This window comes from Orcinus orca, chromosome 10 (assembly GCF_937001465.1).
Source record: "Orcinus orca chromosome 10, mOrcOrc1.1, whole genome shotgun sequence".
Classification (NCBI taxonomy): Eukaryota; Metazoa; Chordata; class Mammalia; order Artiodactyla; family Delphinidae; genus Orcinus; species Orcinus orca.
In genome coordinates, this window is record NC_064568.1 from 11,990,100 (window position 1) to 12,016,546 (window position 26,447).

The 26,447-nt window shown below is 38.7% G+C and overlaps 1 protein-coding gene across 4 annotated transcripts in view; it reads left to right on the forward strand.

Annotated features, from left to right (window-relative positions):
* The window catches only part of SUMF1 (sulfatase modifying factor 1), a 451,840-nt gene that overhangs the window by 226,333 nt on the left and 199,060 nt on the right, over positions 1-26,447 (forward strand). The window contains exon 10 of one of the 4 annotated variants that reach the window (XR_007469862.1): positions 4,067-4,208. The exons of 2 other annotated variants lie outside the window; for them this stretch is intronic. The gene's annotated coding sequence lies outside the window, so the exon portion shown is untranslated. Of the gene's footprint in view, positions 1-4,066; positions 4,209-26,447 lie in introns of those variants that run through there. One more of the 4 variants, XM_049693599.1, reaches the window with a different exon arrangement.

Here is a 26,447-nt window from a genome sequence, read left to right on the forward strand (position 1 = left end):
TGTATGCTGAAAACCGTAAGACGTTGCTGAGAGAAAGTAATGAAGAGCTAAATAAGCGGAAAGATAAACTATGGTCATGGATTTGAAGATCAGTTTAGTTAAAATGGCCGTTCTCTTCTCAAATTGATCTATAGATTCAACATAATCCCTGTCAAATTCCCAGCAGGCTTTTAAATATAAATCGACAAGTCAATCCTAAAATTTAAATGGAAATTCAAAGTACCTACAATAAACAGAACAATTTTGAAAAGACAGTGTTGAAGGATTTGTGCTACCTGATTTTCAAAGCTTACTGTGAAGCTACAGTAATCAAGACAGTGTGGTATTAGCATTAGACCGTAGATCTGTGGAACAGAACAGAGTCCAGAAATAAGCCCATACATGGTCCCTTGATTTTTGACAGACTTGCAAGGTAACTCAGTGGAGTTAGAGAGTCTATTCAACAAATGGTGCTGGAACAATCGGGTGTCTCTATGCAAAACAAAAGCAAAAACATAAAACCCCTGGACCCTTACTTCATACCATAACACAAAGTTCTACTCAAAATGGATCATAGATCTAAATGTAAGAGCTGAAATTATCATGTAACTAGAAATAGGGGAGAAAATATTTGTGACTTTGAATTTCTTAGATAGGACACAAAAAATATGAACACCAAAAGATAAATTAAAATGTTTGCTTTTCAAAAGATAGCACTGAGAAACTGAAAAGACAAAGACAAGTAAAAGGAATTGCAGAAAATATTTGCAAATTATTTATCTGATAAAGGACTTGTGTTCAGAATATGAAAAAAACCTCTTACAGTAAATAGTCTGAAAGCACACAACACAATTAAAAAATGGGTAAAATTTTGAATAGAACCTTCAAAAAAGATCTATGAATAGCAAATAAGCACATGAAAAGGTGTTCAACATTGTTAGTCCTTAGGAAAATGCAGACTAAAATCCCATTGAGAATATACTACACACCTCTAAAATATATGTAATCAAAAAAGATTGAGAATACTGTTCCTGAGGTTGCATAGAAACCAGAACTCTCATGTGTTGCTGATGGAAGTGGAAAGTGATACACTCCCCTTTGAAAAATTGCCTGGCACTTTCCTAAAAAGTTGAACTTATATTTACCAAATGACCAAGAAATTTATTTTCCAGGTATCTGCCCAAGAGAAATGAAAAGACTTGTATCCAAATGTTTGTTAGGCTCAATATCTCCAAATATTTGGAAGCAATCCAAATGTCCATCAACTGGGGAATAGATAAACAAAATGTGGTATATCTATACAGTGGAGTGCCATTCAGCAATAAAAAGGAGTGAACTACTTATACATGTAACAACATGGATAAATGTCAAAAATATGCTAAGTGGAAGAAGCCACACAAAAGAATATGTACTGTGTGATTGCATTTGTATGAAATTGCTAGAACAGGCAAAACTGTAGAGACAGCAGGTTTCCTGGGGCTGGGATTGGGAGCAGGAATTGACGGCAAAGGGACACAAGGGATTTTGGGGGTGATGAAAGTGTTCTGAAGCTTGAGTGTGTTGATGGTTACACAACTGTGTAAATTTACTAAAACTGACTTCATCTGTATACTCCAAATGGGTAAATTTTATGCTATTGTAAACTATACTTTAAAACGTGGTTAAAGAAGGAGAAATCTCTAAAGAGGAAGTTGTATCAGATGTTAATAGCTTGGAAGGTATCTTTCTTAAAAGATTGTTTCTCGTTTTTTCCTTTAAAGTGAATAGGGTTTAAATTTTTAAATTTTTTGCTTTTTGAACAGGCGACTTCCTGGTGGCTCTCGGGAGGGATTATTCCCTAGAGCAGTTGTACATTACACAGCTCAGGCTGAGTCTTCCTCAATGGAGACAGTTGCCAACAAAGAGTGAGACTCAGCTGGAGAGGGCTGAGTGAGGCTTCTGGGGTAGGCGCCCCTCAGGTTTTGCTCTAATTACTCCAGCTGAGCATACAAGAAGAAAGGCAAAGCCACAGGGAGGCATATTAATTAAAATGTCTCCTATTTCAGTGGGCCATTGTGATTCTCTTAACTTTTAGGAGGTTACAGTTGTAAGTTTACAGTTTGTTATTTCCTTCCATGTCCAGCATAATTGCATGATGAAAGAATCCCACATTTTAATATTCAGAAACAGTCACTTGGGTAGATTAATAAGAAGGAATAGCTAATTACCAATTAGGGTCAGATAAGAAAAAGGATCTACTTTTAAAATGAGACTATTGGGAACTATCTTGAAGGGGGACTTTGACTATAGATTTCCTTCTGGTGTAGCTTACTTGGACATAGCAGGAAAGGTCTTGGTCCCCGAGCTTTTGGTGTCCAATTGCCTGTTACTGCATAGGAGGTATAATTAGAGATGTGAAAGAGCCCCTCTCACTAGTTTTATTTCCACTGCTTGTTTAGACCTTTGCTTCCAATTAAAGAACAGGAGAAACATGCCTTTTAGGGAATATAGAGAAAATTTTGCTTTGATCTTATCTGCTGCAATTATTGAATACATTTTCCCTTTGACCAGTGCCCCTCTCTCTCTTCCCACACAAGAAAGCCTAAAACAAACAGAAAGAAACCATTAACTTAAACTGTTGTTATTCAGAAGTGTTTTTGATTTGATGCTTTAATTTTAAGATTACTCTGTTAATTGTAAGATCAGAGGCTTATATTTTTAGGGCCATATGCTGCTTTGGTTCCATGAACGGATACCCTGTGGATCTCAGTGGGAGTTAAAGCAGAGCTAGTTGCAGGATGGTGGTTTCTTCTTTTTTTTGCACAAGGAATTTTTCACTTGCTTTTTCCAGAGTGTAATCGGCATGTATTAAGGCCACTTGTTTGGCATAAATGTTTACTGACATGTTTGGCGAGACAATAGCAATTGTTTAATAGGCATTTCTTAGTTTACTTGCTAGCACTAGATGTGCTAAAGATTCTCCCATAGGAGTGGCTTCCCCATCCCCCTGATGGGCAACTGTGTTCTATTTCCTGAATTAAAACACTCTTTCTCCTATTTTCAGAAGAGCGGGATGTTCCTTTCTCTGTCCTAGGAGCTCATTTCTTCCGCAAAACCTTTCCTTAGTCTGTTTAGCCCATCTGTCATGCCCTCTCATCTCCAAACCTTATCTATCTTTTAGAGCACAGTTTAAAGTTTAATCTCCTTTATGAAATCATTTCCTTGTAGCTCATAGCAATCTTTTCTGAACTCCTGAGCTTATTTTTTCCCCATAAAACTCATTTCCAAATTATGACAAGCACTGATGGTTTGTTCACCAACTGCTTTCTCTTTGTAGACACTACTAAGAATGCCCATGTGTATCTCAGTTCAGGCTAATAAGATGGTAGCAGTCTGCTGTAGGGTCTCTGGGAAGATGTATTTTTCTGATGTAGGTGACGGGCTGCCAGGTGTTGAGGTGGTCAATTAAGACAATGAGCCAAACTGAAAGTATCAGTCAAGTCTTTATTTATTTATTGCGGCAGTGCAAGCAAGAGGCAAAAAGTGGCACTGGCTCCCTAGTGCTCCATTTTTTTTCCTATGGAGCAACACCTGGCAAGGGTGAGATGCATGCAGTGCAGATGAGGGGAAATGTTTTATTGCTGAGGAGCCTGGAACAGAGGGCTCGTGCCTTTTCATGGTCTGGTAGAGGGGGAGGAGGAAGGCTAAGGAGTAGAAAAATACTGATTGAGCATGAAGAAAATGCCTTAGTCAAGCTCCCTGGTAATGAGGTCTTGGTGGAGGTGTCCAAAGTGCCTCAGCCAAGGCCTCTGATAAGGTGGCGTCTGAAGAGAAATGCTTGGGCTAGATGTATATATGCTGATATGTGTATGACTGGCTCAGATGGGTGGAGTGGAGGTGGGGTTCCTTGAGTGCAACTCTCCAGAAATCTGCAGTGCAGTGGCTGTAACCAAGTCTGGTGTGGGGACGGCAGCTTTTCACTGTGACGTCTGTCGGGCAAAGCCTTGCAATTGCCTATGGTCGGGTCTGAATGATCACACGCAGGCTTTTGGTCTAGAGATGGACTCTTCAATAAGTTCCACCTCTTTCCCTTTTTATTTTCTTGAAGCTGGAATGTGACCTTATGGTTGAAACTGTAGCAGCCAACCTGTGTCCATGAGGGAAATATCAAGGGAATTCAAAGGCTCTGGAGTTAACTAAACCAGAAACAACAACTGCACGCATCTGGACTTCCCATTATGTGGGGAAAAGTAAGTTTCTAATATTTAAGCCACCAAAGTAATGTTTTCTGCTCCTCATAGCCTAAAATATTCCTAACTGATACATCATTTAATCATGCAGTGTTTTTAAATGTTATATAACTGATATTGATCTAAATGATTACATATTGTTTGAGGTACCTGAAAGGAACAATCTCAGCCATCCCCTGCTACCATAGTCCTATTTCCTTTTAATCTTATTGCAATTCAGAATTGGTGGTAAGTAGACTTTGAAGCTGTCATTGTTTCTTTTTTGTAGATGAAAAACCATAGGATTCTCAGTTTATTTGTTAGTGCTCATAGAAGAGTGATGCTGACAAAACTCCTAGCATCAATTACCTGGAAATTGAAGACCTGAGTCTGGGTCCCAGTAACAGTTTCTGATTAAGTAAAGCCCCAGGTAAAGGTCATTTGCCTTTGGAATATTCAGCACTGCTTACCATGATGGGCTTAGGTCCTTGTCTACTTGTTAATCCTATTGCCTAGAAGTCAACAAATGCCTGGGATCATGTATAGGATGATTCTAGTAAAAAATGCTTTATGATGTCTATAAATGATTCCATATAGATGTAGGCCAATTTCCTTTTTGATAAGTTGCTCCTCTAGGTTTCTCAGGACAGTATTTTTCAGGAGTATCTGGGTCTTAGGCACAGCTCTTGTCTTATTGACCAACATTTACATAAGCTTCATCAGTTTGTGAATACATTTCTTAGGAACCTTGAATAAACTTTGATTTTATTGACCTTCTATCAGCCCTTGGCTTATGTACAGGAATGGGTTATGCTCTAGATACACAATCCTAGCTATTGATACATATGTGAGACTTGTAAAACCACTGCCCATATTTCAGGTCATTAGAGTAAGTTTCTTGGTAGATTAGATAATTTGAAGGGAGACAAAATACAATATGTTTCAAATTCTCCTCCTTCACGTGTTTCTTAATGACTTGATATTATTCCTGGATGAGCGAAATTCATGCTTCCCTGCTATAAGGAATAGATAGATAAGCATTTGCCTAAATGTTGATGATATAGTTTATTTTCTCAAATTTAGAGTAGCCTCCACAAACAATGGCCCTTCGATCTCATTATTTCACTTTAAATCAGTTACTTCAAAACCCAAGTCATGGGCTTCCCTGGTGGCGCAGTGGTTGAGAGTCCGCCTGCCGAATCAGGGGACACGGGTTCGTGCCCTGGTCCGGGAAGATCCCACATGCCGCGGAGCGGCTGGGCCCGTGAGCCATGGCCGCTGAGCCTGCGCGTCCGGAGCCTGTGCTCCGCAGCGGGAGAGGCCACAACAGTGAGAGGCCCGCGAACCGCAAAAAACAAAACAAAAAAAAAACCCAAGTCATCAGTTTTGGCAGAGGTCTTCAAACATTTAATTGGTCAAAATCTAAGAACCCTATATAGAAGGTCAGCTTGTTCACTTACCACTAGCTTGTCTTAAGGAGTTACTCAGTAAATAATACTGTTTGCAATTCAATATTACATGGGCACTGTATTGAGATGATTAACATCTCCAGTTGCAGTTATTAGAGGCACATTTTATAGCACAGAATAATTCTGATAATGATGATAAAAGAGGTAAAACTGATTTAGTGTTTGCTGTGCAAGGCATTGTGCCAAGCAGTTATATGCATTTTCTCTTCTAATTCTTGCCATGGCCTGTTAAAGTAGGTAGAACTTTGGGGCCTGTTCTCATAAACTGTAGTCAACTCTGGGCTGTTTTCTGAGGAAAACCTTCCTTTATCTGCAAATATTACCTTGGCCCAACTCCATGTCACAGTCAGTGGGCTTTTCTCTAGGCTCATGCCTGATTGGTAGGCTTCTTGATTATATAACAAAATCTTAAACCTGTTCTTTTTTGGATGCACACTGAACACACGATACCGCCTTTAACCAGTAACGTAGAGTTAAGTGGGCTTGAATTCTCATCTGCAGTCCTTGCTGGAAGCTTGGCTGTGAGGAATATTGTTCATGAAAGAGCACCTGAAGGGCGTGTGGGCTGTCTACTACACCCTGGTCGTCTTCACTGTCCAATATATGGTAGCCACTAGCCTCATGTGGCTATTTAAATTTAAATAAATTAAAAATGAAGTAAAATAAAAATTCAGCTCCTCAGTCAAAACACCCATATTTCAAGTGCTCAATAGCCACATGTGGCTAGAGGTTTTCATGCTGGACAGCACAGATATAGAACATTATGGTCACTGCAGAAAGTTTTATTGGGCAGTGCTGTGATAAGAGTTTCACATCTGGACTGCATTTTCTTTAAAAAAAATTATTATTTTCATTGAATTGTGCTTTGATGTGTTGACAGTGGTCTGCACTGTGGCCCATTCTAACAATAAGTATTGAGTGTTCTTATGTATCAGAAATGGTTTTAAACACTTTTTATGAATTAACTCAATTCTTATAACAATTTTGTGAAGTAGGCATTATCATCATCTCCATTTTACAGAGCTCAGAGAGTTAAGTGACTTGCCTATAGTCACCCAGATGGTAAAGAGTGGTGATGGAATTTGCGTCCTGTAAGTCTGGCTCAAACCTTTGTTCTTCACCACCACACCATGCTGCCTCTGAATTCCCTATAACGCTGTCTTGGATTTCATTCTCAGGATACGAGTAGTAACCTCATTACTTTTATCACATTATTTTTGTATTCCTGTTCCTCCTGGCTGTAGCTCTTCATTTATTTAATTTCTGTTATTATAATGTTGCAATGAAATTCTGATGCCAGCCACCTGGAGTTAGCACAGGCTCCTCAAGTTAAGGGCACGATTCCCTAAAAGATTACCCTCACTTCTAGTACCAGTCACAATTTCAAGAGTCCCCAGACCACTTGCACTGCTGACCAACTGGCTATAAATTTGGGGGTTGCTCTAACTCTCTTAGGTCTGATAATTTGCTAGAATGACTCAAAAAATTCTGGAAAGCACTATACGTATGATTACAGTTTTATTAGAAAGGATGTCAATCAGAACCAGCCAAATAAAGAGACAATTAGGATGAGACCTGGAAGGGAAGAAGAATGCATCACCCTTCCCATTCATCAATGTGTTCAGCAACTAGGAAGCATATCTGAGAGTTGTCCAGAGTTTTTACTGGGGTTTTATTACAGAGGCACGATTAATTGAATCATTGACAAGGTGATTGAACTCAATCTGTAGCACCCCCTCTCCTCCCTGGAGGTTGGGCTGGCTTAAAGCCTCAGCGCTCTAATCCCATAGTTGGTCTTTCCGATGACTAACCCCCATCCTGATTTATCTCACTGGTATAAATCAGGTATGATGCAAGGGACTCATGAGTAACAAAGTCACTCCTATCACTCAGGAAATTCCAAGGATTTAGAGGTTATCTCCCAGGAACCAGGGACCAAGACCAGATAAATTCTTTATTATACAACGGTACGTATTTTTTCCTTTTTCTTGAAGTACAGTTGACTTACAATATTATATTACTTTCAGGTGTACAACATAGTGATTCAATATTTTTATACATTATGAAATGATCACCACTGTGAGTCTAGTTGCCATCTGTCACCATACATACACCGTATTACAGTGTTATCGACTATATTCCCTATGCTGTGCATTACATCCCTGCGACTTATGTCTTTTATAACTGGAAGTTTGTACCTCTTAATCCCCTTCACCTTCCTTTATCTGCAAATACCCATCCCCCTGCCCTCCTCCTGTCTGGAAACCAGGAGCAATATCTATGAATCTATTTCTGTTTTGTTACGATTGTTCATTTGTTCTGGAAATCTATAAAACTATGATTAATAGTCCTTTTGCACCTATATAAAAATATGCATTTATACATGTCTACATAAATGTTTATGTTTTTACTTATACTCACACACACGTACATAAATACTTCATTTCAAAAAATATTTGAGACAGTCATGTATTTACTTAGGCTGACTGAAATCCATTTTGAAATGAGGTGGAAGATTTATGTGTGTGTGTGAGTATAAATAAAAACAAACATTTTATGTAGACATGTATAAATAAACAGTTTTTAATTTAGATGCAAAAGGACTAACCATAGTTTTATTAATTTCCAGATCTATAGATTGCCTTAGAAATGGCTTCATTTTACACTCTTATTTTTCTGATGAAGAAGTAAGCCCAGAGAAGTGAAGTGGCTTGCTGGTTAGTGGCAGAGTAGGGACTGGAATTCAGGGTTTTTAATCTTAAATTTAATACTCTTCTTGTCTTCATAATCTCAAGCTTCTCCTTTACATTAGTCATATAATTATCACCTCATACTTTTCTCACCATTTTGCCATGCCCAGAAACCTCAGGCTGCCCTCAGGATACAGCTTTGGCGCAATGGGTGAAGCTCTGCACAGACTCCATTTTTGTACTTTCTGCCTTTACATATGTGCTATTCCTTCTGCCTTAAGTGCCATTCTCACTCACTGGTCCTTTTTTAATTGTTTTTAAATGTACATGGTAAACCTCACTTCTCTGACCTTCTCTCCTCTCACAGAGTTAATCTTTCTCTTCCTTTTCACATTATTTAGCATATGCCTTTATCTCAGTGGCACTTATCACACTGTATTTTTAATTCTTTTTCCACATCTCAAACCTTAACAGAATTATTGATTTCACCCTTGTTGCCACTAAACCTATTACTCTCTTTGTCTTCCCAATCCCGATATAGCATCATCAGTGACTCAGCTGCTCCATCCAAAAATCTGGAAGTCACCTTGATTTCCCTCTTGTCATCATCTTGCACATCTAATTAACAGCAAGTCCTTTGGTGCTACAGCCTAAATATATACCAAAGCTTTCACCTTTAAACTGGTCTATTTCCACTCTTGCCTTCTTTCAATACATTCTCCAAACTGGGGCCAGAGTTCTTTCAAAATGTAAAACACTTCATGTCACTTCTAGCTTAAACTCCTCCATTGTTTATACTTTCAGTAAAATAAAATCCAAACTTCTATTGTGCCTGGAAGGGACCTACGTGATGGAGCCCATTCCTCCTGCGTTTTTACCAGGCCCTCTCACTGGCTAGGTGCTGGATTCTCTAGATTTCTTTCTGTTTCTCAAACACACCAGGTTTGTTTCTTTCTCAAGGCTGCAGCAAGGTATGGCTTGTTTTGTGTACGTGACGGGAGGGAGGGAGATTTGGCAGCTTTTCCTCCCCCATATTTTCCATTAGCTTCCCCGAAAGCCACTTCAACAAGAGTTGGCTTGCTGTACAAATGCAGCCTCAAGACAAGAAATGAATTCTCTGGTCTCTCCCTTCCAACCACATTGCTGCCAGGATCTTTAGGTTTGTTTCTTTTCAAGCCTTGGTTAAAATGTCATTTCTTCAGAGGGACTTTCCTCGATCCATTATAGCTTCCTAGACCCTCCAAACTCTATGATATTACCTTGTTTTACTGAGTTTGATAGCACTCAATAAGTTGTCTTGTTTATTTTAAATTGCATGTTGTCTGGCCCCACCAGAATGCATGTTTCAGGGTGGCAGGAACCATGTCTGTTTTGTACATTGCTTATTTCCCAGTCACAGTGGGCACATGGAAGACCCTCAACAGTGAAAAGCTACTTAGTGGATGAACACTCCCTCTTGTCTGCAGCAGGCTGTGCACCCCCTGAAGGCAGGCTTTGTGACATTTTCTGGTATCCCCAGTGTTCAGCACAGAGAGTTGCGCAGGGTGAGAAATCAATAAAAGTTCACTGAGTAATATTGAATAAAATTTGGCTTCTACCATTTATTACTTATGTCACCTTGGTAAGTGCCTTAACCTCTTTTAACTTCATTTATAATGCCCATTTCTTAGGGTTGTCAAGGTTAAAGGAGGTCAATGAATACGGTATTCTACAAATGTAGGGGGTTGTTATTGCTGTCACTGGTCACTTTTCTGCTAAACATGCCATTGGGGCTTATATTACCAGTGCATGCCTCAGTATTGCCAAAGCTACTCCTTACTGGCCTTCATAGGCCTGAGATGCCTCATATGGTAAATTCTAGAGAGGCTGGAAGGATGTTATAATAAACTCTTTTGCTTCTGTTCTGTTTGTAGTAATGCAAGCCTACTTGGTAACTTGGAGTTGCCTATAGACAAGTTGCTGTTGCCAACATGTAGTTCTTATTTATCCCGTGCTTCCCTAGTGTTTCCATTAGCCACGTAATATAGTTTTTCCAGCTAAATGATTAGCGTCCAGCTGTTCCTGTGTTAATGCTTGTGTTCAGTTCATTTAAAAAAACTCCCAATAAGGATTGTTAGTTCATTTAAAAACTGTTTAAAACTCAGAGAATATTTGTTTCTTATTTTTAAAGAAGTAATCATTCAGTTCAGGGACTTCTTTTTTTACGGTGGGACTAAGAATCTTTACAGATATCAATGATTATTTGGAAAAGTCAAATTAAAGTGCAATTCACTGATGTCAAGCACAACAGCTACTGGAGCTATATTTTAAAATGTGTTCCAAAGTGAAGGGTGAAGAAAATTGATTTTGCAGATGCTCAGATGAAAACAGTCACTTCATATTAGGCAGAAAAAGGCAGTTTGAGATAATCTCAGTATGAGGGAAGTGTGATTTTTAGACCAGCCAAAGAATAGGAGCACACTTGGAAGGCTGGAAGTGTGGAAGGTGTATTCACTGATCCAAAGGGTTTAGAGGATTAAGGGGGAGAGTGGGAAGATAGTGTCAGCCTAGGTAAGGGTGGATAATGTATTTTTAGTTTTCTCCTGACTTTAGTTCTTAGACACCCTGAGTCTTTAATCCAGGCCTTCCATTTTGTTTCCCTACATTGTATAATTTAACCTTTTTCATCACTCGCCTCATCACAATGTATGCATCCTCTCACCTATCCCATCAGCCATCTGTTAGCTAAGCTCGGAACCTATTTAGTGGGTACTAAATGAGCATAGCATGAGATTGTTCAGTAACATGTTTGCATATTTGTCAGGAATTCCCCAGGAATATCATTCCTGACCCCAAGATGATGATGACTGCTAACTCGGAAATTTACGCATTTCATTTTAAGATACCTATCTTTTCAAAATTTCCCTGGACAAAATTAGCCTTGAGCTGGACCAGTGGGAAGTCAGTTGTGGGTGATAATCAGAGAAGTTTAGAAATGTGTTGGTGTGGAGTATTCAGGTTCCTGCCTCCCCCAATTTCATTCCTCCTAAATTAACTTTCTCTGTCCTGAGACCCGACTAGTGATACAAATACAATATAACCCCAGCTTATTACATTCAGAGACTCTTACTAATGGATTAATATTTTGGATTTGTTTGTACAGACAGCCGGTTTACCTCATTCTCACATTTTCTGATTTAACAGAACTGACAGACTTGACCAAATCATCTATGTGTTTTAAGCTCATAGAATGTCATATCAAATCCATTGAAATTGTTGTTTTTATAGGTCAAAATGGTGAAATATTGGTAATTTTATACAGTCAAACCTAATAATAATCACTAATAATAGCTAACATTAATTACATGTGACATTGTGGTATTTATTCAAATTAATACAAATAAGCATTTCTGAGAGCTCCTGGCAGAAGAGGGTGACACCATGTGCTTTATTCTAAGTACTTTACATGGATGACCCCACTTAATCCTCACAAACACCTTCTGAGGAAATGGTTTTTATCAACCCTGTTTTATACATGAAAAAAATGAGGCTCAAAGAGTAACCTCTTTGAAAGTGCTCTAAGAGATGGTCCAGCAGTGTGTCTCCCAGCCTGCTCTCTCTTTTTTTTTTTTAAATAAATCTATTTATTTATTTACTTATTTTTGGCTGTGTTGGGTCTTCGTTTCTGTGCAAGAGCTTTCGTTTCTGTGCGAGAGCTTTCTCCAGTTGAGGCGAGCGGGGGCCACTCTTCATCGCGGTGTGCGGGCCTCTCACTGTCGCGGCCTCTCCCGTTGCGGAGCACAGGCTCCAGATGCGCAGGCTCAGTAGTTGTGGCTCACGGGCTTAGTTGCTCCGCGGCATGTGGGATCTTCCCAGACCAGGGCTCGAACCCACGTCCCCTGCATCGGCAGGCAGATTCCCAACCACTGCGCCACCAGGGAAGCCCCCAGCCTGCTCTCTTAACTTCTACACACATAATCTCAGATGCCTACTGTATGCCTATTGTACTTTCATTAAACAAATGTTTTGTTGAAAACTTACTGCCTAGAATTCTGCCCTGGGTGAGGTTTTATGGAGAGATAACACATGTGCATAAAAAAGTTTTACTATCAAGGGTCAAGACCAATGTCAGTACAAGATAGCAACGTTGGAGGTGCATGTTAAGGTCCAGGTGCATGGTCAGAAAATACTATTAAGTTAAAGCATTATTGGGCAATGTGAGGTCCAGAGGAAGTTTAAGATAAACTACCAGTAGACATTAAATTCAAAACTAGAAAAAATTATTGATTTCGATTCTTCTATGTTATTAATAAATCAATAAGTTTCAATTATCGTTGACACACATACTCAAATACTATCACCTCCATATACATATGCTATATTACCAGTGGTTGGTGAGTATAGATGTGGGATTACTTACAGTTGCTGCATTGAAAGCAACTTTGATTTTCATTTATTCAGAACCTCCTTCAAATTATGTCCTCTTCAAGTTAAAATCCACAATTCTTTTCATTATTTAAAAACTTATTGAGCATCTATAATGTACCAGGCACTGGATATTATATACCAGTAAACAAGACATAGTCCCAGGGCCTAAGAGCTCACAGTCTTCTGAATGAAAAAAAAATCACACTTGAACAAGAACTCAAATGTCTGAAGAAGAAAAATCAATGTTTCAGTGCAGCACAAGTCTTAGAATTAACACAGGTTTACTCAGCTGCTTCCTGACATAAAGGTATATTGTCTGTGTTGCTTCATAATTAATTCTTTTATCAGTTCAGAAGATCCATGGTCTGCTATCCCACTGTATAGTCACAACGGTTCAGGTCCTGCTGGAAGGTACTAGTAACATATTGGTTTGTATCTGTTACCTTCAGAGTGATTTTCAATCGATGTCTGATTTTGGAGTAGATGTAAACTTTTACTGGAATCGGGTAAAATTACACCAATGTAGTATAGAGAAGAAAGAGAAGAGTTTGACTCAGTACATTTTCAGAAACTTTGCTAACCTCATGAATTCCTGACATGATGGGAACAGACAACTTAACTTCTCATTTTCTCCAACTTAACTTCTTATTTTCTCCAAGGAGAAAATTTCATTTAAGTTTGAGTAGTTAATTTGCGTCTTTATAGAGAAGTTACCTTCTGCAGTCTGTGTGTAAGACAGAATTTGGGTATAATAAATATTACTTCTGACTACTCAATAAAATTGGTCTTAATCATAGGGACATTCTTATATTTCAGCACAAAGTAACTGAGATTGGTTAAGAAATGGTAGATCAATGCATTTCACTTCCCACTCACTCTTGGCCATATACTTACTGAATGAAATGGTGGACAGAATTGCCTACATTATTTAAATTAATTTTTTTAACTGAGCAACATATATTTGAACTTGTCTAGGTTTGAAGAGCATATAATGATAATCCACTGTATTGGCTATGCCCTTGCTCCATATAATAGAATTCTCTTCCAGTTCACTATCCCCTATTAGTGTAACAACCCACATGAGAAGAGTCTTACTGGAAAAAAATGGAAGGATTGAACCTCCAAACACACACTTGACCCCAAGTTGGAGGTGTTGGTCTTCAGGTTCTGATTATTGTCTTGTAGGTTCTTGGTATTTTGTGACATACAGTATCTGCCCATAAGCATGAGCTTCCAGGTTGATCCAGACTGTCCTAATGTCTTGGTGCCAAGGATATAAACTCCCTCAGTGTTTGTTAAACGTAGAACTCGCAACATCTTGAGTGTATTTAAAATTACCCCATCACAAATGATGACACAATTGGTCATCTTAAAGGTACTATCCATACGGACAGAGAAGGAATAAAGATGGGTTTGAGATATCCATTTGCTTCTGGTATGTCCAGTGTGGCTTCATCCTAGCTGAATTTCAGAATCCTAATTTTAGTCCCACCTACCATAAACAACTTTCTCCATGGGAAAAACATTCCTAAATAAATAAGAACAAGGAGATCCTATTTAAGCCAGCATAATTCACAATCCTGGCAATTAGCACATGTTTGTGGTTATCTATATATGTACAAACACTTTTTCTTCTCTTATTAATATTTTATCATAAAGTTATGCTCTAACTTACTACAACATTTATTACAATAGATCTATTAATTTATAATTACTGTAATCATTATTGCTATTATTAACTGTGGCATCCCTTGTTGTTATTGTTGTTTTTGGTTCCAAATATTAAATTTCATTTGCACAGTTCTTGTTATTACTGACTTTGTAGTTACCTTCAGTGTGTGCTGTCCCAGTTTAGAGAAAGGAAGCATTTCTGTCTGCTAGGCCTGAGGCTTAGAACATCGGAGACTCTCAGTAGATTTTCTGTTGAGCACAGAAGACATGGGAGCTTTCATGTTGGTTATTGGACTGGAGTAGGATAATGTATCTTGCATTAAGTAATTCACAAGCATCTTTAGTTGTCATTAGATTCAAAGAAACAATGAAAAATAAAATAAGCCCATCATCATCTTCTACAGCTGAAAATCATTTTTCACCCATTATTGGTTATTGAGTGTACATGTGAACATTTTGAACATACAAAATTCTGTCTTTATAGTAAGATGGGGTACATGTGATGTTCAGATGCTCTCTTTGGAGCTTCAGCTATGGATTGTTCAGTAAGCAAGGACCATACCTTCTGCATACAACATGACTTCTCTAGGGAAATATGTAGATATAACAGGAGCATGATATGTGAAACTCCTAACTTCTTGCTTCATAGGACTGCTTCATAGGTCTGACTGTCTCATATTCAGATTTTACCAACCAAATCTCCTTGTATATGACATAAGATGATCATACCTTATTTTAAATCACAGAGAAGTTTATAGAACTGTTTAAATGTGTTTTAAAACGCATATGGGAAAGTGTCTGGCATATTTTAAACCAGGGAAAATTATTTTTCTGTAAATACCTGAAGAGGTGAAATTGGATTTATTAATTATCTCATTGTGAGATCACAGAACATTAAAGTTGAAGTGACCTTCAAAACAATCTTGAGACCAAGTCTTTTTACCATTTTTCTTTAATGCCTTTTTTGATGGGGTATTTACTTCTTATAAGGTAGCCCATTACATTGTGGACCACCTCCCAATTATTTGCTTTAATTAATGAGAATTCTATTTCCTTTCGACTTCCTCCCATTGGTCTTAGATATCCTGAATCATATATGCAGGTTTCAGAAGAATAGGAAAATCATATGCTGATTTTCAGTGTGAACACTGATTTTTTCCTTGAATCTTTTTTGTCTTTAACACCATAGATTCTTTAGGTGCAGATCCTGCCAAAGAAGTGAGCATGTGACACTTTTTCCTCTAATTAGTTAGCTCTGAAACTAAATTAAGTCTGAATCAGCAATCTGCAAATAAGTACATTAAGCTTATTATCTGGTGAGCACTATCAGTTTTCCTTCTGTCTCTGAATTATTAGCCTCTTATTTGTTTACATTACAAATTCAGTAGGAGTAATTATGTAATAAGAAAATGATACTGTCACTTTAAATAAACTGCTCAGCAACTGAAACATCAGGACTATAATTAAAGGCATCACTCACAGCTTCCATTTTAATACATAAAGGAGAAGGACATGATTAGATTTTAATGAACTTGCTTTTGTTTTAGCTTTATTATTGTTTTATTTTAATCTGGATGTGGTTATTTCAAAACACCACTAAATGTTAATAAGCATTCTTAATTTCATATATCGGGATTGTAGTAAATTTAACTGTCCTTGCCTCAGACATCAAGCTTTCAGTTTGTAATCTGTTCCTTAAATGTAAGCACAATTCCTTCTAGTACCTGGAATCGAGAAATTCTCCAAGGTGGTTTAGGCAAATTTCCAGACAACTAAACTCCCTTATTCCCAGCTGACCAATGGTAAAAAGGTGTCAGGTTACACGACTAAACCCTCAAGCAAATGCCATTGTCTACTGCAGTCTAAAATAAGCCTAGAGTTGGGGCTGCCTGAGGAGTAATGGAAGGAGTACTGAGCAGGAGTAATAGAAGGAATACTTGGAGACTCATGACTAGGGCTGAGTGTATGAGCTGCTGAGTTGCCCCCTCTTTCAGCCTCAGATTCCTCGTATGTAAAATAGAGATAATAAAATCTACCTGTGGAGTTGTTGTGAGGAGTGTCTCAGATTAAGGATTTGAGTCTGTTTTGTTAACTATAAAGTATGGTACTGGTTTTGACTATGATTACTATCTACTAGTACAAACTGAAGTGTTTGGAAACTATACCTGAGATTTCCCCCCAAATCTTCCCTATATCCTGCCATTGTGCCTAAAATTTGCACTACAAAAATACTTTTTTTGAAATAAGTTACTGTTTCTCAGTGTGCCATCTGTAGACTTCCTCAGGTGTTTTTTAGAACATTAAGACTCTTGGACCTCACCCCTGGCCTACAGAATTAGGGTCTCTGGGCTGGGACTCAGTAATCTGAATTTTAAACAAGCTTTCTTGGTGACTTATAGGCATACTAAAGTTGAGAACTCCCCAATAAGGTATTGAAACCTCTGTTAAAATATCAATACTTTGAAAGGGTGATATGGGTCAGCACTATTAGCCATTAACATTTTAAAATTAATTAATTTATTTATGGCTGTGTTGGGTCTTCATTGCTGCACGCGGGCTTTCTCTAGTTGCGATAAGCGGGGACTACTCTTGGTTGCGGTGCACGGGCTTCTCATCGGTGGCTTCTCTTGTTGCGGAGCATCTATGTCTGTGGGCTTCAGCAGTTGTGGCATGTGGGCTCAATAGTTGTGGCACACAGGCTCAGTAGTTGTGGCACACAGGCTTTGTTGCTTTGCGGCATGTGGGATCTTCCTGGACCAGGGCTCGAACCTGTGTCCCCTGCACTGGCAGGTGGACTCTTAACCACTGCGCCACCAGGGAAGTCCAGCCATTAACATTTTAACATGAATTAATGTATTGGAATATTTAAGCTTACAAGGAATAGGAGCTAGGCCAGGAAAAATCAAAACAAAAAACTGGGGGTAGAGGGGTGGGCAAAAATCTGGTTTTAACTGAAACTTATAGAACTCTGAAGACCTGGACTCCTGCATGTGAATCTCTAGGGCAACCTTTCATATTTTCAGGGCCCAGGGCAAGAGTACAAATGATAGCTCACTCACTGTGTGTCTAAATATTTAAAAGTTGTAAATCACACTAACAAACTCTCAAATATATTCTTTCCTCCTACATTAACAAATTAATATTGTAATGACTTGGAAGGCTAGGTTCTGGACTCCTTGGAGTTTGGTGCCAGTATATGGTAGTAGAGGCAACCACTCAGTGGCCTGTGCCCCCTTCCACCAGCCCTCTGCCCATCTATGCGTGTGGATATTTCAGTATGCATGTCATACCCTCTGCAGACAGCAGCCTCTCTGGAAGCTGGCTCAAGGCCATTTGAGCAGAGAATTCTAGTGTCCTGGATGCTTGGAGCTGGGTTCAAGGGTAGGCTCATCTGTTTGGTCCTAGGGACTCTCTCAAGTATGGGTCCCAGGACAGGAGTCCTTCTTGCCCAGGTATAAGGGAGATTCTGGGAATCTTGCAAAATATTGCAGTTATAAAACTGAAAGGGAACTTGGAGATCATTTGATCCAAGCCCTTCATTTGCAAACAAAGCAACTGGGATGCAGAGAATTGATATGACTAGCCCAAGCTCCCACAGTAGCTAATGGCAGAACTAAGACTAGAGCTCAGATCTTCTTTCTCCCTTTCCTTTCTGTGTACAACACTTTTATAAATGGTGACATCCCCGGGTAGAAGTATTTTCTATTGCTTCTTCGGTCAGAGAATGTTGTATAAGCATCCTTTTAAATAACCATGTTCCTCAGTGTAAGTAGTGACTTACGGCGGGAACCTTGGTGGCAGTGGCATTTCATTAACCAGGAAGGAGGAAGGGGGTGAAGGTGGGGAGACGGGGGTTTCCTTGAACAAAAGCTTTAATGGAAACTAGAGCTAGGGAAAACAGACTTAAGAACTGGTCCTTTTACCAAGCATAAGTCAGAGGACCACCCTCACATGGGAGCACAATATGAGACGTTCTTAGTTGTACACCAGTGTTTTTCCTTTCTTTATTCTCTGTGTAGAAATTCCTATGACACCTTCTAGTATAGATAGCAGTTACATAAAATATATTTTCACTCTTTCTACTTGATTTTGTAACCTCCCAAACTAACAAAATATTACTGTTTTAGTTAGGAAATAATTGTAAGCTTATTTTCCTTGAATATTCAAAGAGAGGTATGTTTTAGTAGTAGAATTCTTACCAACCACATAGGGAACCCAAGTTTAATTTCCAGACTGGGTAACCATAATCTAATCCTGGCTAATAATTGCTAGTTATATGAATTTGGGTAAATAGCAATTTCTCATTTGTAGAGTGAATGTTTGGCTAGATATCTTAGAGATTAAGAAAGTGTGCTATTAAACCCACTCTTAGCTGTGACGTTAGGCAAGTCACTTAACGTCTCTGAACCTGTTTCCTCATCTGCAAAACAGCTAATAGCACCTATCTTACAGAGTTGTTATGAGGATTAAATGAATTGTATAAGGAAAGTGCTTGGAAGAATGCCTGCATTCAGTAGTTTGCTATTCATTATTCTTGGCTGGGCTTTAGGCCCTATTTTTGAGCATATACCTAGAAAACGCACATGTTAAATACTATAGCTTTACAAACTCCATGTGTCCAAAATCAAGCCTATCATCTTTCTTTCAAAATTCTTCTCCCCCACATGTATTTAATCTTGGTACTGACACTACCATTCACTCAGTTTCCCCAAGCCAGAAATCTGCAAATCATCTTAGACAGCTCTTTTTCCCCCCTTGGCTTAAGTCTAATCAACAATTAAACATTGTGGATTGAGTTTTTCAAACACTTCAAATCAAATCAAGATTTAGATTTAAGTACATTCTGTTCTTTCCCCCCTTCTTGCATTGCCACTGTCCTCTTTGAAGTCTGTGTTCTGCGGAAACTTTCTACCTGATCTCCCTGCCTCCATTCTTGCTGCATTAAACACATCATCTTGCTTTTGACAGGATCTTTCTAAAACACATATTTAATAACATCACTCCTCCAGTTGAAGGTGCTTACAAGGGTGAAGTGCGCTTTCGTCAGCTTGGCACAAAAGGACGTCATGGTCTGACCACAATCGCATTTCTCACCACATCCTCTGGCGCCTCACGTTTCAGATATACAGAAGAAATAGCTTACTTCTGAACTTTGTGCTTTCTCTCACCTCCGAACATGCTGTCCCCAGTGTTTAGCATGTACTCCCCAGCCCACAGCTCCATCTCCTCCCCATCTTACAAGCCCATCTACCTGCAACACCGGTCATTCTTCAGACTCGGTTCTGAAATGTGAAGCCTCCTTTGGCAAGGAAACAATTTGCTAATTTATGTTTTGATATAATTGTCTGGTCTAATTTAGATAAAATCATGTAGCCTGAATTATTCAGATAATTCTTGGATTTGTCTGGCACATTTAGATACATTTATGAAATTCACATTCAACTATCACCTAACTAACACCTCAAAGTCAATTTACCCTTGACTTCTAGCTTTATCGCCTGTTCTGGGGACCTACTTCTCATAAACTCCTGTGTGCTAACATTTCGTTAAATGCATGATGAGGGGATTTCCCTGTGTATTAGAGAATCCTGGAATAGATTACAGAGCCTCTGTCAATACTTCTTGCTGCTGATGGTGGCAAAATCACTAGGAGTTGACAACATTCTGTGTGGTGGTATGGAGGACTGTCACGTGGTGCAAGGTGTTCATTCAGCAATACTTGAAAATAGGGTGTCTTTTCTCCTTAAGGATGGATGTTTGAATAATTCTTTTACAAAGTGTGAATTTGAGGTTAAGATTCTGTTTTTCCACCTTTAGGACTAAGTAATCTTCATATTAGAGCCTCAGAAATATTCTCATGCGGCTAATCAGAGTTTGGGTGAATGGCATAGAACACATATGTTATCACACTCTTCAAACTTCTTTTAAATTTTCTCTGTTATAAAAACATTGAGGTATAGACCAGGCCCCAGTGTCTGACTTAATATGCTTCTGGGTTTATCCTTTTTACATACCATGAAGAAAAAGCTGCTATTCTTTTGGTGTATGAGTGTGAGGAATGGATTAAAGTTCATTTTTTTGCTTATGGATATCCACCAGTTCCAGCACCATTTGTTGAAAAGGCAACCCTTTCTTCATTGAAAGAATTTTCACCTTTGTGAAAAATCAGTTGACTATATGTGTGATGGCTTAATTCTAGACTCTCTATTCTGTCCAGTGACCTGTAGTCTATCATTTTGACAGTGCAACACTGCCTTGATTACTTGCGTTATAGTAAGTTTGAAATCAGGTAGCTTAAGTCCTCCAACTGTCTTCTTGTTTTACAAGATCAAACACATTTTTAAATCAACTGTCCTTCTCTCTCGCCTCTCCCTTAAATCACTCTTACTGAGTGCATCTGCTCATCGTAAACTTAAAGCATGGTTCTCAAAATGTGGTCATTGGAACTTGTTAGAAATGCAAGGATTAGGCCCCACCTCAGATGTTTTGAGTCAAAAAATCCAGGGGACTCAGCAATCTGAGTTTCAACAAGGCCTCCAGGTGATTCTGACACCTGCTAATGTTTGAGAACCACTGATATAGAGCATTCTACTTCAGAGTTCAGCAAACTTTTTGTATAAAGAGCCAGATAGTAAATATTGTATGCCTTACGGACAATATGGTCTCTGTTGCAATGACTCAACTCTGCTGTTAAAGCACGAAAGCAGCCATAGACAGTTTGTAAATAAGTGAGCATAACTGTTTTCCAATAAAACTTTATTTACAAAAACAGGTGGTGGGCAGATTTGGTCTGCAGGCCACAGTTTGCCCACCCCTGCTGAATTCCATTCCCACCTATTCCACATCTAAAACTTTGGCCTTTGTCTCATTTCTCTTGCAGATCCATATTCTCCATCATTGTGGGCCCTCTTTGTTTTAAAGCTCCTCGAGGAAGACTCTCTCAGTGAATCTATACGTAGTTCTTTTAACAGGGCTTTTTCAGTGCTGAGGTCAGATATTTCACCTATTCCAGTTAACCTTTAAGGCCTGCTACTATATATCTACGTTTTATTGTAAAAGCAGGCAGTTTGTCATTTAGCCTCACTCTTGAGCATGGTACTTGCTTGAGCACTGCATGTTGTCCATATACAGGAGCTTCTAATTTTCCTCAGATCAGCAGCCCCAAAGAGGGTAATGGTAGTTTTATTAGTTTGTTAGGGCTACTGTAGTAAAGTACCAAAAACTGGATGGCTTTACATAACAGAAATTTGTCTCACAGTCTAGAGGCTAGAAGTCTGAAATCATGATGTCCGCAGGGCAATGCTCTCTCACGGCTCTAGAGGAGAATCTTTCTTGCCTCTTCTAGCTTCTAGTGTTTGTCAGCAATCCTTGGTGTTCCTTGTTTTATAGATGCATCACTCCAGTCATATGGCCCCTTCTTTCTGTGTGTCTTTACATTGTTTTCTCAGAACATGTCTGTCTCTCTGTCCAAATTTCCCCTTTTTATAAGGATACCAGTGGTATTGGATTAAGACCCACCCTAATGACTTCATCTTAACTTGATCACCTGCAAACTTTTTCCAAATAGAGTCCCTTTCACAGGTACCACAGGGCTTAGGACTTCAATATCTTTTTTAGGGTTACAATACAACCCCTAACAGTGATGAAAGTGGGAACTGAGATTTAATAGCAGCCGTTCTAGATAGAATCTTTGCTCATGAATTTGCAAGCCTTATCTGTTCCAGCTGCTACAAAATGTAATATTTACCTCTGGGAAAGGTGTAGAGATATCTCTTTGCTTTATGTCAGTAAAAAAGACAATAGTCACATTTTGCTAATCAAAAAAAAATTTTTTTTGAGAGAGAGATCATTATTACCTGTATAACAAATGTTAGGGGGGCTTCAAGTTATCAAGAGGAATTTGACAAATGAGTTCTTTGAACAATATCTAACATGGTTGCTGACACACAGCATGTGCTCGTAAGTGGAAGAAATGTCTGGAGTTGAGACGGAGATTAACATTCATTCATCCATATTAACTGCAGTCACCATGTGTTAATCTCTTCCCGTGTGTTTGGCACTATGCTAAATGCTTCACATGCACCTCACTGAACCTTTACCATGACACTGGCTACTGTGACATCTCCTTCTTACAGACTAAGTTTAGAGAGATGAAGTATGTAGTGACTTGCTCAATGTCATGACGGAAGGTGGCAAAACAGGGATTTTAACCCAGTCAAAATAATTGGAAAGCTCATTAAAAAAATCTTTTTTTTTTTTTGAAGTGCAGTATGCACACCGAAAAGTGTACATATTTTAACTGGAAAGAAAGACCATGTTTTAACCACTGTGCTGTTTTTACCTTTCTGTAATTTATTTGCATAAAGCTTTTATTGACTACCTACTGCATAAGTTTAATGACAAGTAGTGTGGAGTCCATTTTGCTGAAAAGAGCTTAGGAGGGCAGATATCCTCATCTGTCTTCAGATCACAAAAGACCCTGAACTGCAGGCTAAAGAGTTCATATTCATCCTTAGGCAAATCAGTGTCATTATTGATTTTTAAGTAGAGACATGATTAAATTGAAATTTGAGGTATGTGCTTTGGCAGGGTTGGGACAGTAATAAGTAGAGATTTTGTCCACTACTTCCAAAATCTGTCATATGGAGGTTGTGATCATATTTGGAAATGGAAACCTTTCCAAATAAAAACAAAATTAATTAAAGTTCTTGGTTCTTATTAAGAATCACCTTGTTCTGATTGAAGGCATATAGTCTGCTACACTGTAAACTTCTTAAAGCAGAGGCTCTATGTGTTAGATAATGGTTATTGCTAAGTGTCCAAGATAGTATTAAACCTCTGTGAGCACATTAAATACTCCTGTGAAAGACTGTGGGCAAAACTGGGCAAGACTATGGTCCTCCATTGTTGGACTACTGTACTTCATGCTGGGATTTCAGAGAAGCAAGGGTTGAGCAGATGCGAGAAGCAAGGGATGATCAGATGCCTGCTTTGCCTCTTCCCTATATCTAAAAAGTACAGTTTCCTTCCATACAAAGGAGCTGGAAGACTGTACAGATATGTCTGAGGAAGTGAGTCCAGGAACAGTATCCCAGGATGCCAATGCAGGAAAACCAAAATGTCATCAAAGAAATTGAAGGAAGATCCTATAATAGGTCTTCAAGAGGTATTTACGTAGGTCACTAGATAGATTTTCTTAAGTCTTTACAAACTTCTTTTCTTTCCTCTCCCTCCCTTCTCCCCCGCACCACACCCTTTCTCTTTCTTATAATGAGAATCCCCATAAAAAGGAATTCTGAAAAAATGACAGGAAGAAGATTGACATTGCTTTTTGCTATGATGAAAACAAGGAGAGAGAATCGGTTGGTTGTTTTTCTTCCTCTTCTGTTCAGTGAGCTATGTGCAGTGACCTGGAAATCCTGGCGATCTACTAGAAGGAAGGTGGTGGCTACATTTCCTTGGCATAGAGGTTCACAGAGAATTTTCCAGACTGCTGCTTAGTTCAATGCCCAGTGACTTTACATCAGACCTTTGTAAGTTTTTGACCCATACTGGGCATTCTTTCCCCTTCAGCTTGCCCACCTGGGGTAAATACTTACGTTTTAGTGGGCCCTAAGGTGATGAGTTTGCAGCTCTGTGAAACATTACACATTTTTCAGTTTTTCTTCACTACTATTCAAAAGCTTTATGTATATCTTTATTGTAACTTAGCACATTCTTTCTTGTATATTTAAGATTATTTATGTAAACATCTAAGACCATAATAAGCTCCTTGAAGGTAGAGGCTGTGTTTTGGGCCTCTTGGGAATTGTGAAGGATGCCTAGTGCAATACTTGGTACAGAGCAGATACTCCCTGATTTGAACTCAACTGGATTGAATTCTCCTGGGTTGTCTAGCAATTAGGGCAATAGCTTAAATAAAATCAGTGCTGTCCTGTAATATGTTCAACTTACCTGCTCCAAGTATTGAGCAGGGCTATCAGACCCAGAAAGTGTAAGTGCAGAATACAGTATTGGATGCATGACCTAAGTGTGGATATATCATTGTTATGGGCTTAGTGCCCAGAAAGCTAGACAGTTTTTAGGTTGGTGACGGGGTGGAAGTGGTAAATTCTAGAGCTTAGGTGTGTTGTAATAGAAGCAATTACTAAGAGATGCCTCTGTCTCACTTGTGTAGCAGGAACTTAAAATCCTGATTGCCTCATGTTGGAAAAGGGAATAAATAGAGAAGTATATAGAAATAAGCAGAGTGATAAGGGAAGCAATATAAATCATCCTGATGATTAGTGGGTAAAACACTGGGAAGAGAAGGTACATGGGCCAATTACAGCAGAATGTTCCAGAAGTCAGTGCTTGCTCTCTGATTCATACTTTGCCAGTTATGCAAATGATTCTGAGAAAGTGACCCTGAGGGTAAAATATTATGATATAAAACTATGAAGAGAAATATATATTTTTAAAGAGGTCCTATTGTTTATTTTTAACATTTTTATTGGAGTATAATTGCTTTACAGTGGTGTGTTAGTTTCTGCTGTATAACAAAGTGAATCAGCTATATATATACATATATCCCCATATCTCCTCCCTCTTGCGTCTCCCTCCTCCCCTCCCTATCCCACCCCTCTAGGTGGTCACAAAGCACCGAGCTGATCTCCCTGTGCCATGTGGCTGCTTCCCACTAGCTATCTATTTTACATTTGGTAGTGTATCTATGTCCATGCCATTCTCTCACTTCATCCCAGCTTACCCTTCCCCCTCCCCAAGTCCCGAAGTCCATTCTGTACATCTGCATCTTTATTTCTGTCCTGCCCCTAGGTTCTTCAGAACCATTATTTTTTCTTTTAGATTCCATATATATGTGTTAGCATACAGTATTTGTTTTTCTGACTTACTTCACTCTGTATGACAGTCTCTGGGTCCATCCACCTCACTGCAAATAACTCAATTTTGTTTCTTTTTATGGCTGAATAATATTCCATTGTATATATGTGCTACATCTTCTTTATCCGTTCATCTGTCGAGGTACATTTAGGTTGCTTCCATGTCCTGGCTATTGTAAATAGTGCTGCAGTGAACATTGTGGTACATGACTCTTTTTGAATTATGGTTTTCTCAGGGTATATGCCCAGTAGTGGGATTGCTGGGTCATATGGTAGTTCTATTTTTAGTTTTTTAAGGAACCTCCATACTGTGTTCTCCATAGTGACTGTATCAATTTACATTCCCACCAACAGTTCAAGAGGGTTTGCTTTTCTCCACACCCTCTCTAGCATTTATTGTTTGTAGATTTTTTGATGATGGCCATTCTGACTGGTGTGAGGTGATACCTCACTGAAGTTTTGATTTGTATTTCTCTAATGATTAGTGATGTTGAGCATCCTTTCATGTGTTTGTTGGCAATCAGTATATCATCTTAGGAGAAATGTCTATTTAGGTCTTCTGCCCATTTTTGGATTGGGTTGTTTGTTTTCTTGATATTGAGCTGCATGAGCTGCTTATATATTTTGGAGATTAATCCTTTGTCCGTTGCTTTGTTTGCAAGTATTTTCTCCAATTAACATTGTCTTTTCATCTTGTTTATGGTTTCCTTTGCTGTGCAAAAGCTTTGAAGTTTCATTAGATCCCATTTGTTTATTTTTGTTTTTATTTCCATTTCTCTAGGAGGTGGGTCAAAAAGAATCTTGTGGTGATTTATGTCATAGAGCGTTCTGCCTATGTTTTCCTCTAAGAGTTTTATAGTGTCTGGCCTTACATTTAGGTCTTTAATCCATTTTGAGTTTATTTTTGTATATGGTGTTAGGGAGTGTTCTAATTTCATTCTTTTACATGTAGCTGTCCAGTTTCCCAGCACCACTTATTGAAGAGGCTGTCTTTTCTCCATTGTGTATTTTTGCCTCCTTTATCAAAAATAAGGTGACCATATGTGCGAGGGTTAAACTCTGAGCTTTCTATCCTGTTTCATTGATCTGTATTTCTGTTTTTGTGCCAGTACCATACTGTCTTGATTACTGTAGCTTTGTAGT